Source organism: Tachyglossus aculeatus, chromosome 16 (genome assembly GCF_015852505.1).
Source record: "Tachyglossus aculeatus isolate mTacAcu1 chromosome 16, mTacAcu1.pri, whole genome shotgun sequence".
In the NCBI taxonomy this organism is placed as follows: domain Eukaryota; kingdom Metazoa; phylum Chordata; class Mammalia; order Monotremata; family Tachyglossidae; genus Tachyglossus; species Tachyglossus aculeatus.
The window spans coordinates 27,891,424-27,902,676 of NC_052081.1; the positions used below are offsets into that span (position 1 = coordinate 27,891,424).

General features: G+C 41.7%; 1 non-coding gene across 1 annotated transcript; it reads left to right on the top strand.

The window, feature by feature from the left end:
* On the top strand, positions 1–137 carry LOC119938881. Its single transcript, XR_005454576.1, has one exon. It is a non-coding gene; the product is annotated as a small nucleolar RNA SNORA7 (small nucleolar RNA).
* The last annotated feature ends 11,116 nt before the right edge of the window (positions 138–11,253 follow it).

Genomic DNA, 11,253 nt, shown 5'->3' on the forward strand with positions numbered 1-11,253 from the left:
CCCCTCTCAGGATCACACCTGGAGAGTTTCCAGTATTCTACCAGTCTCCATTACAGGAGGGAGAGTCAAGCAGAGGCCTACCCATTCATTTCTAGCTTGGCCAGTGGCTAGTGAGTGGAAGGCTATCTGTTACAGGTCAAAGTTCCCCTGTGTTGGGCAGCAGCAACATGGGAGAGAGTTGAAGGGAGACTCAAGTTTACTGCGCAGAAGAAGGCAATGGTAAACGACTTCCATATTTTTACCAAGAAAACTCTATGGTTACACTACCAAAACGACCACAGAAGAGGGGGGTGTTCTGGGAGGGATGTGTCCTTGGTGTCGCTACAGGTAGGGAACAACCTGATGGCATAAGACCAAACGATACAGATACTTTAATGAAATGACTATCTGCTCTCTGTCTTCCTGCCATTAAAGGGCATCCTGGAGCTGGGCTAGGGAAACGCTGTTCTAGTGAAAATGAGGCAGTCATTTCTTTTGGTGGGAGTCGCCTTGGTTACATCACACCCCAAGAGGAAGAAATTCAACTATGAACTAATCCCTTTACAGACAACGAAGTGCTGAACTCCTGTATTGTCTGTAAAAGTTAAAGCAGTATGGCCCAGTGGAAAGACCAAGGGCCTGGGAGTCAGAGGACTTTGGTTCTAATCCCAGTTTTGCCACTTGACTGCTGTATGACCTTGGTCAAATCACTTTACTTCTTGGTGCCTCAGTTTCTTCATCTGTAAAATGGGGATTAAAATTGTGAGCCCAATGTGGGATATGGACTGTATCCAACTTTATTATCTTGAATCTACCTTAGTGCTTAATACAGTGCTAGGCACATGGTAAGTGCTTAACTAGTGCCATAATTAATTTTTAGGGGCTAGGGACCAAGTGCTGACCAGGTTTTTCATTTATTTATCTCCCCCTCTAGACTGTAAGCTTGTGATAGACAGAGAATGCATCTGTTCATTGCTATATTGTATTCTCCCAAGTGCTTAGTACAGTGCTCTGCACACAGTAAGTGTTCATGGGAGCCCATTGTTGGATAGGGACTGTCTCTATATGTTGCCAATTTGTACTTCCCAAATGCTTAGTACAGTGCTCTGCATACAGTAAGTGCTCAATAAATACAATTGAATGAATGAATACTCAATAAATGCGATTGAATGAATGAATGTTCCTAGCTGAACTATGAGTCCAAGGTCTGGTGTTTCATTTAGCTACAACTTCCTTGGCTGCAGATGCCATTATGTTACTGGAGCCTTTTTTTAGTTTCAGTCCCACAAGCTGCTACATGTGGGAAGAACAACTGCTCCCACTTAAGGAGTGTTCAATAGGCTACGCAATACAAAATACCATAAAAATAACATCCCTGGAGCAAGTTTCCATATTATTGGTTGCTGGGCGAAGACAATGCTATTTTTAACATTCTTCTTAATGAAATATCCCTGTCCCATGGAGCCCCATTTTTCTTTTTACAAAGGATAATACATCATAGGAAATGGAATAGTTTTGTATTATTTAATCAAAATGCATTTTAGACCGCACATCGGCGATCACATAGTAAGTATCCACTCACTGAAAAAACATCAATAAAATATGTTCTTTTAGATCCCACAATCCAGGTGTTGTCTGATACCTAGGTTTGTGTCCAGGTGCCTCAGAGGCTGCTCACCTGCTCTACTCTAAACAGGTTCTGATACAATCACGAAATAGAAGCAGAATGGGATGGTGGATAGAGAGCAGACTTGGGAGTCAGAAGGTCATAGGTTCTAATCCTGCCTCTGCCACTTTTTTGCTGTGTGACCTTAGGCAAGTCACTTCACTTCTGTGTGCCTCAGTTACTTCATCTGGAAAATGGGGATTGAGATTGGCAGCTCCGTGTGGGACAGGGACAGCGTCCAACCCGATTTGCTTGTATCTACCCCCAGCGCTTAGTACAGTGCCTGGCACCCAGTAAATGCTTAACAAATACCATAATTATTCCCATTTTTCCTCAGAGAATTCCTTAATTAGCTTAAAGCTGGAGGCAAGTGATAGCCTGGAGATTACTGCTATTTTCAATGCTTTGACACCTACATTACCACTAACCCTTGGGTATGTGGCAGGGGCATTAGCAGCAATGCCCTTGCCCAGGTGGGCCTGGGCCAAGGAAAGATAATAATAATAATAGCATTTATTAAGCACTTACTATTTGCAAGGCACTGTTCTAAGTGCAGGGGAGGTTACAAGGTGATCAGGTTGTCCCACGAGGGGCTCACAGTCTTAATCCCCATTTTACAGATGAGGGAACTGAGGCACAGAGAAGTTAAGTGACTTGCCCAAAGTCACATAGCTGACAATTGGTGGAGCCAGGGTTTGAACCCATGACCTCTGACTCCAAAGCCTGTGCTCTTTCCAATGAGCCATGCTGCTTCTCTAGATGTGGCACCTCACCCCCTCCTCTTCCCCTACTCTGAATGTTTCTTGCTCATTGCTTCCAGGAGCTCTCCCTGTTCACCCTCCACCCACATCAACCCAGACTTGCTGTTCTGGTTAAAGGAATTTAATTTGATCGCCTGCTATATGCCACATTCTGTGCTTTCCGGGTGACCCAAACCATTATGTAAGACTCCATTTTAACTAGTTCACAGACCGAACTGTTTGATGTTTATCTTATTGTACTTGTTAAGCGCTTACTATGTGTCAAACCTATTCTAAGCACTAACATAGGTACAAGTTGATTAGGTCAAACACAGTCCCAGTTCCGCATAGGGCTCATGATCTTAAGTGGGAGGGAGAACAGGCATTGAATCCCCATTTTACAGTTGAGGAAACTGAGGCATAGAGAAGTTACGTGACTTTCCCAAGGTCACACAGCTGGCAATTAACAGAGTGCAATTAGAACCCAGGCCCTTTGACTCCCAGGCCTGTGGCTCAGTGGAAAGAGCACAGGCTTGGGAGTCAGAGGTCACGAGTTCTAATCCCAGATCCACCATTTGTCTGCTGTGTAACCTTGGGCAAGTCACTTCACTTCTCTGTGCCTCAGTTACCTCATCTGTAAAATGGGGATTAAGACTGTGAGTCCCACATGGGACAAAATGATCACCTTGTATCCCCCCAGCGCTTAGAACAGCGCTTTGCACATAGTAAGTGCTTAACAAATACCAACATTATTATCATTATTATTATTATTTTCCACTAGGCCACTCTGCCTCCTCAGGCCTGAAAACCCCTCCCTCTTCATGTTCCCACCTTCAAATCTTATTAAAATTACATCTCCTACAAGGGATCTTCCTCGATTAAGCCCTCAATCCCCCTACTCCCGATCCCCTCTGCATCACCCTTACACTTCAACCTGCACCCTTTAGACACCTGCTATTCACCCACTCTCTGCCCCACGCCACCTATGTACATACCTGTAAATTATTTTATTTCATCTGTCTTGGCCAAAGTCACACAGAATCAGGACTGTGGCAGAATAAGGACTAGAACCAGGTGTCCTGACTCCCAGTCCTGTGATCTAGTCCTGATTCTGCCACTTGCCTATTGGATGACCTTGGCCAAGTCATTTAGCCTCTCTGTGTCTGTTTCCTCATCTGTAAATGGTGATTAAATTCCTTTTCTCCCCCTTAGATCACGAGTCCTGTATGGGTCTGTCGAGTATGCCACAGAACCTTCTCTTCTACAATTAATAATTTCTCTTATTTAAATGCTTACTTTGTGCCAGTCACTGTACTAAGTGCCAGGGTGGATATAAGCAAATTGGGTTTGACATAGTCCTTGTCCCACGTGGGGCTTACAGTTTTGATCCCTGTTTTCCAGATGAGGTCACTGAGGCCCAGAGAAGTGAAGTGACTTGCCCAAGGTCACACAGCAGACAGTGGCGGAGCCGGGAATAGAACCCATGACCTTCTGACTCCCAGGCCCGTGCTCTATCCACTATACCATGCTGCTTCTATAACACAGAAGGCAAATTGCTTCTGGAATCCCCATTTTATGGATAGGGAACTGAGGTCCAGAGAAGTGAAGTGACTTGCCCAATGTCACACAACAGGCAAATAGTGGAGTCACAGTTAGAAACCAGGTCTCCTTACTCCCAGGCTTGTGCTCTTTCAACTAGGCCACACTGCTTCTTGGTATTTCTCAGTGCTTTGTGGCAGCACTACTTTTTCTAGGTAAACAGTTATTTTACAAATAATTATTTATGATATTTGTTCAGCACTTTCTATGTGTCACGCTGTCTTATAAATAATGGGCTAGATACAAGTTACTCAGGTTGTCCAACAGGTTTTTTTAATCCTCATTTTATAGTTGAGGAACTTGGGGCACAGTAAGGCTAAGTGACTTGCCCAAGGTCACACAGCAGGCAACTGGCAGAGCTGGGATTAGAACCCAGGTCCTCTGACTCCCAGGCCCAATATTTTGTTCTATGACAGCTGTGATTCTGGAGGAGTTCAGACCTAGTGTTTTATGAGTGGGGCCTTTTGATAGAGAATCAATAGATTTGTAATGAAATTCCATCTTTTATTGAAATAATTGTTCATTATATTCCACAAATTATCTCCCTTTTATCTCATGTTAAAAAAAAACTGAAAAGAAGTACCCTGAAACAAGGCTGCTTTTTCTGGATTATTAGGTGAAACAGTCCTGTTGCTTCTTTTTTGCTTTAAATTCATCAATCAGTGATATTGATTGAGTGTGGGACTATAAAAGAATTGGTAGACGTGATCCCTGCCCATGAGTAGCTACAGCAAATCCTCTCCCAAACAGGACTCACATTCTAAATAGGAGGGGGTAGGATTTAGTCCCCATTTTGCAGATAAGGAAAGTGAGGCACAGAGCAGTGAAGTGACGTGTCTCAGGCCACACGGCAGGCAAGTGGGGAGCTTACAGTCTACAGAGGGATAGAGACATTAAAATAAATTATGTCTTTGTACATAAGTGCTGGAAGAGACGATTTTAATGAGGCCTTGAAGGTGGGGAGAGTGGTGGTATATGGAGGAGGAGGAAGTTCCAGGTCGAAGGGAAGATGTGGGCAAGGGACTGGTGGCAAGATAGACAAGATCGAGATACAGAGAATAGGTTGTCATTAGTGGAGCAAAATGAGTATGCTGAGTTATAGCAGGAAATCAATGAGGTAAGTTAGGAGGGGGCAATGTGACTGAGTGCTCTAAAGCTGATGGTTTGATGCAATAGGTGGATGGGCAACCACGGCGGGCTCTTGTGGAGTGCAGAGACATAGTCTGGATGATTTTTATAGAAAAAATGATTTGGGCAGCAGAGTGAAGTATGGATCGGAGAGAGGAGAAGCAGGAGATATGGAGGATGAGGGTTCCCAGAAGAGCAACCCCAACGGCTGAAGAACTGAGGGACTAAGTGTGAGGAAAGATTACTGAGAGTTAGCCAAATCATTCAAAAGAAGAAAGCCGGGGAAGAAAAATAATCAGTCCCGATTAAGTCCATTTTGACTACAGAGTTCCTGAAAGCATCAAAGTCACCATACCCAACCCCCAGGACTGTTCTCTTGGTGACATTTTAGATAGGCTAAATGAGTTTCTGAAGTTTTTCTTTTCATGAGAAACTACGTTAAAGTACACAAAGGTCTAAAATTCATGTGTAATATTTGTATGTGTCCTTTTCCTTCCTCTTCACCCTCACATTCTCTGATTACAAAAGTAGAGTCTGTATTTTGCATTGCTTAAGAGCAGATGATACTGCAATTAAATATATATATATATATAATATATATAATTAAATATATATATATATATATATATATATATATATATATATATATATATATGGGAAAATAAAACTCTGCTTTAATTAGAAATGTCAATAATTGAAAAAAAAGTGGATTTGGTCTATGGAAGTGTTTGGATTAGCTATGGGCCAGCCCAGTGGCTAACCTTCCACCTTACTGGAGGCTATGTTCCATCTGGTTGAAGACTAACCCTACACCCTGACATGTTAGCATCATTAGTCCAATTTACACACTGCTGATTATTTTTGTGAAAGAGTAATTTCTTTATACTTTAGCTTCCAAAATTATAATGCTATCCTACCTTCTAGATATGGGACAAGAAGATTAACCTCTACATTACTTATGGACCTCCTCAAAAACACAATATGGGAATTAAACTGAAAGTATGCTACACAAGCTTTATACACAGAATAGACAGCTCTGCCCTCTACTGCCCAATAATCACAACTCCTGGAAATTGGCTATGGTCAGAGTTTCACCAACAATTTATAATTCCCCACAGTTTCAAAAGACAAATTGAACATTATTGTCTGCATTCAACTTTCAATTTATAATTGCTCTGGTTGTTCAGAATTTGGAACTTTGTGGCTGTGTGCACATATCTGCCACAATGCATTAGATCTGTGACATTCTGATTCAGCTTGTAAAACTTGGATGGTTCCTGCCCAGCCATACCAATAGGAATTCAGTTTTCACCTCTCCTTAGCTTCTTACCTCTTTCTAACAGCTCCCTACCTCACTAAAATGAAAAGACTAAACCAACTCACAAAATCACCCTTGGAGGCATTTTTTTTTAAAATGGCATTTATTAAGTGCTTATTATGAACCAGGCACTATACTAAGCACTGGGTTAGACTTAAGATAACCAGTTTGGACACAGTCCCCATCCTACCTGGGGCTCACAGTCTAAGTGGGAAGGAGTAGGATTTAATTTCCATTTTACAGATGAGAAAACAGACACAGAGAAGTTAAGTGACTTGCAGAAAGTCACACAGCAGACAAGTGGTGGAGTCAGGATTAGAAGCCAGATCCTCTAATTCCAGGCCCATGCCACAGCATTAGTATTACTGCTAATATTGATACTGATAAAAATAACCTAGGGTCTATGAAAAGAAACAGATGGAAATTAGGCATAAACTCTGCACATTTACTAATTATCCACAGCCTGGTTTTCATTATGCCTATTCCTTGATTTTCATTAGCGTGGTTCCACTGCTTATTTTAATTGCTGTGGTACGGCATCTGCTTCAATTTATGGGATTCAAAGAAGTGGGAGTTTTATAACAAAGAAAATCATCTGGTGGGAAGTACAGAGAACATTAATTGTTCATTCTCCAAGGAATCACAAGGTCACCTTTGCCTTGGCATTTCCATCAGTGTGGCTAATAAATGAAATATGGGCCTATAAAGGAATGCTGTGGTTTTCATCCTAATGTCCTGGCCAAATTCATTCTCTAGTAATTCAATAGTTCTCAGGATACCTCTCTTTCTGGTTTCAGTGACACATGGTTTTTCTCATCCCCTTAAAAAAATCCCATTAATAACTCTTCCATCACTTCCTAAATAATGGGCTTCTCAGGAGATGCTCTGTCTCATTCTAGTGTAGCACATTTTAGAGAACAAATGAAATGCAGCCTGCCAAATGGATTGGAATATGCAATAACAGGAGATGCTGCTTATGCATCATCATTTTAATGTTAAAACAACACTATACCATTTCCTCTAGGCTTAGAAGGACAGACTTAGTGCTTTACACACATGTTTATGGCAGCAAAAAGTCAGGATTAGGATAGTGTGCCTTTATGAGGAAAAGCCCCAAAGAGAAATGAGAAGTGCTATGTAAGGAGCTGAAGATGAGAGGAAGCCCTCCTGCACTGAAAGATCAAATATATAAATATGTCTAGTCTAGTAATATAACTATAAATATAAAAATATAAAATATAATGCTTCATATTTAAAATATAACATATATGTATATATTATAGTTGACCTTCATATTCAAAGAAGATACCTGAAGAAGATTCAGCTCTGAAAGTGTGAGTGACAGTAAAGGTCAATGCAGTCAGTTAACCAGTCAGTCAATCACACTTCTTGAACGCTTAGTGAGTGCAGAGCACTGTACTGTACTGACTAGGACAGTGGGCGTGTGGGCATGCTAGGTTCCCCAACTTCCTCGGGAGCCATGGAGGAGGGAGGACAGACCCCAGCAGAGAAAAAAACTGGACAAAAAAAGTCCAGTTTCCAATCATTCACAATGGTATGCCGTTCCCACATTTACTGCTTTACTGCTGCCAGGACCTGTTTACTTTCATCTCTGCTTGTTCTTTAATAAAACATTTAGTGAATGGCTTGCTTACAAGTGAAGATACACACCAACAGGGAGAAAATGAAATAGTACAGGTACTTTGTGCCTCTGTTGGGAGCTTTAATTTGACAGAATGCAGGACCACCAGTTAGGAGACCTGGGTTCTAAATTCGGCTTCACCACTTGATATAGTGCATGACTAGATAGAAACATAAAAATGTGGCAAAAATATACTATTTTTAAAATGTCTGTTTTATTATATGTGCATTAGCCTTAATTTGTTTGGGCTGAGGTGGTACAGGCAAGTGAACTAAACTCACGTCATGTCAGGGAGACAGCACGATTTTCCAGTGCTTCCACAAGAAGCAGCATGGCCTGGTGGATGGAGCATGGGGCTGGGAGTCTGAAGGACCCGAGTTCTAATCCTTACTCCACCACTTATCTGCTGAGTGACCTTGGGCAAGACACTTAACTTCTCTGTGCTCCGGTCACCTCATCTGTAAAATGGAATAAAGACTGTGAACCCCGTCGCACACGCAGTACAGTGCTTGGCACATAGTAAGCACTTAAAAAATGCCATTAAAAGAATGCTTCCAATACTACCTGATTTCCACCTGAGATGTCAAAACCACCTCTGAGACATACAAATCAAGTCTCACTGTGCCAAAATAGCTTGTTGCTTTGGCAAAAATTGCGTAGGGTAGCCGGGGCACAGAGAGAAGAGAGCAGGGCTGATACCAGGGATGGAAGGAGGTGAGAGCTTGTAGCCTAGTAATGGCTGCCTGCAGAGTGGCAGTATCATCAGTGAGAAGGGGTAGAGAAAGGAAATGACATCAGCATCACTGCCTGGCGATGTGGTGGACATTTAACAATACCTTTCCAGCATTGCTGAGGTAGGTAATCCATAGGTGGCCTAATGGAAAGAGTCCAGGCCTGAGGGACAGTGGACCTGAGTTCTAATCCTGCTCTGCCACAGGCCTGCTATGAGACCTTGGACCAGTCACTTCACTTCCTTCTGCTTCGGTTTCCTCATCTGTAGACTGTGAGAATGTGTCAGTTTGTTGTTGTACTCTCCCAAGTGCTTAGTACTGTGCTTTGCTCACAGGAAGCCCTCAATATATATGATCGAACAAATGAATGAATCTGTAGATTGGGAATTAAATCTCTGTTCATTCAATAGTATTTACTGAGTGCTTACTTTGTGCAAAACACTATACTAAGTGCTTGGGAGAGTACAATCTAACAATAAACAGACACATTCCCTGCCACAAGGACCTGTTATCCCACCCTCTTAAACTATGAGCCCTATGTGAAACAGGGAATGGATCTGATCCATTTTTATCAACCACAGAATTTGGCACAGACTCGCATTTAGCAAATACCACTGACATGATATAAAAACTTCTTCTGTGAAGAATAAAACTCATCAGTTTGGTGGTGATTAGCACAGCACGATATCCCTTGCACCTCACTGCTTGAACCTTTCTGGGTGACGTCACCTTGCTGGACCCACGGTCTTAAGAGCTGCCTGTACTGCACTTTCCCAACCACTTAGTATAGTGTTCCGTGCACAGTAAGCGTTCAATAAATACCACTGGTGGTGATGATGATGACAGACAGGGCCTCAAAGGAGTCCCAATTCCTCTTCTGGTAGGTATTTGGAGAGGGAGTTTCTTGTGTGGATTCCTTCTTCAAGGTCATGAGAAGTGGAGGGAAGGGTGCAGCAGTGTGAAGCAACTGTAGCTGCAGTACAGGCCTCCTCATTTCTACCCCAAGCTTGCTTAATGATGTCACGTGACCATGCTCATTACGAATATCACCTCCTGGATGCTGAACACTCTCTGAGGGAGAGGGGAAGTAATGAACTCTCCCCAGAGAAAATTCACAAAACTCCTGGAACCGGCCTGAAAAATGTTTGCTCTTCTTTTTTTCATGGTATTTGCTAAACACTTACTATGTGCCAGGCACTGTACTAAGTGCTAGGATAGATACAAGATAATCGTGTTGGACACAGTCCCTGTCTCACAAGGGACTTAATCCCCACAGACTTAATCCCCATTTTACAGTTAACTAAGGACCAGAGAAGTTAAATGACTTGCCCAAGGTGACACAGCAGACAAGAGGTGGAGCTGGGATCAGAACTCAGGTCCTCTGACTCCCAGGCCTCGGCTGGCCACAGTGCTTTCTCTTTCCCATCACCCATTTCTCTTCTTTCCCATCACCAGCAGCAGTGTTTCCTGGACATCTATGATACTAGGAGCACATGTATATATTTGAATGCCTAGGAGTATACTTAAAATGGTAGAAGATATGACCCCGGCCTTCAAGGAGCTTATGGACTTGTCTCTGGGTGAGAAAGAAGGGACACAACAAATAATAAAAACAAGCAAAAAAAAAAGAAAATGTCCCAACAATGTCATAAATTAAAAAAATATTATTATGCACAAAAGAGCATACAAATAAATACAAATGAAATATAGCCTAATAAATAAAAATGGAACATAGTCTTTTGGCCATGTTTTAGCTCTAAAAGCCCAATCTGTACAGTTCTTAACCCAAATCAAGATATATACAGAATACTTTCATCCATATATTTTCAACTCCCTCATATTAAAAAAAAACACTCTGATGATGTTAATGATGTTTTTGTTTATGCTTACTCCATTTCAAAATGAACAACTATTACCTCTCATTAAATCAACTAGTGAATAATGTTTATGCACCTAGAAACAAACACACGACCCACAGGGTTATAGAATAAAGTCAACCATGTACTAGTCTCAATATCTCCTACAACAAAATCCAGTAATATAATAAATCATTTTTTGAAGTATGGTGAGCAACAGATCATTTTAAAACAATGATTGTTTAACCTGGAAGTCATCTAAAGGAATTGCTAAAAGGCTCAAGTAGACTGGAAGACAATTTCAGCTCGTGGGGGGGGGGGGAAGGGGGCGTGCGGTGGGTGGAGTTTTGTTGTCCTCTACATTTACAGAAGCAAAACTGAATGTGCCTGCACTTTGTTTTGGAGATAAAAATGAACAATTATGTAACAATTATGTACCTTTCCTTATCTCTACTCCAGCACTTAGAACAGTGCCTGAGACATAAAAAGTGCTTTACAAATACCATAATCATTATTATTATTATAATTGTTATTTCTGGAGCTGTAACAATATGTTATAAAAGGTACAGAGAATAGAAATAGACATATGGCCTC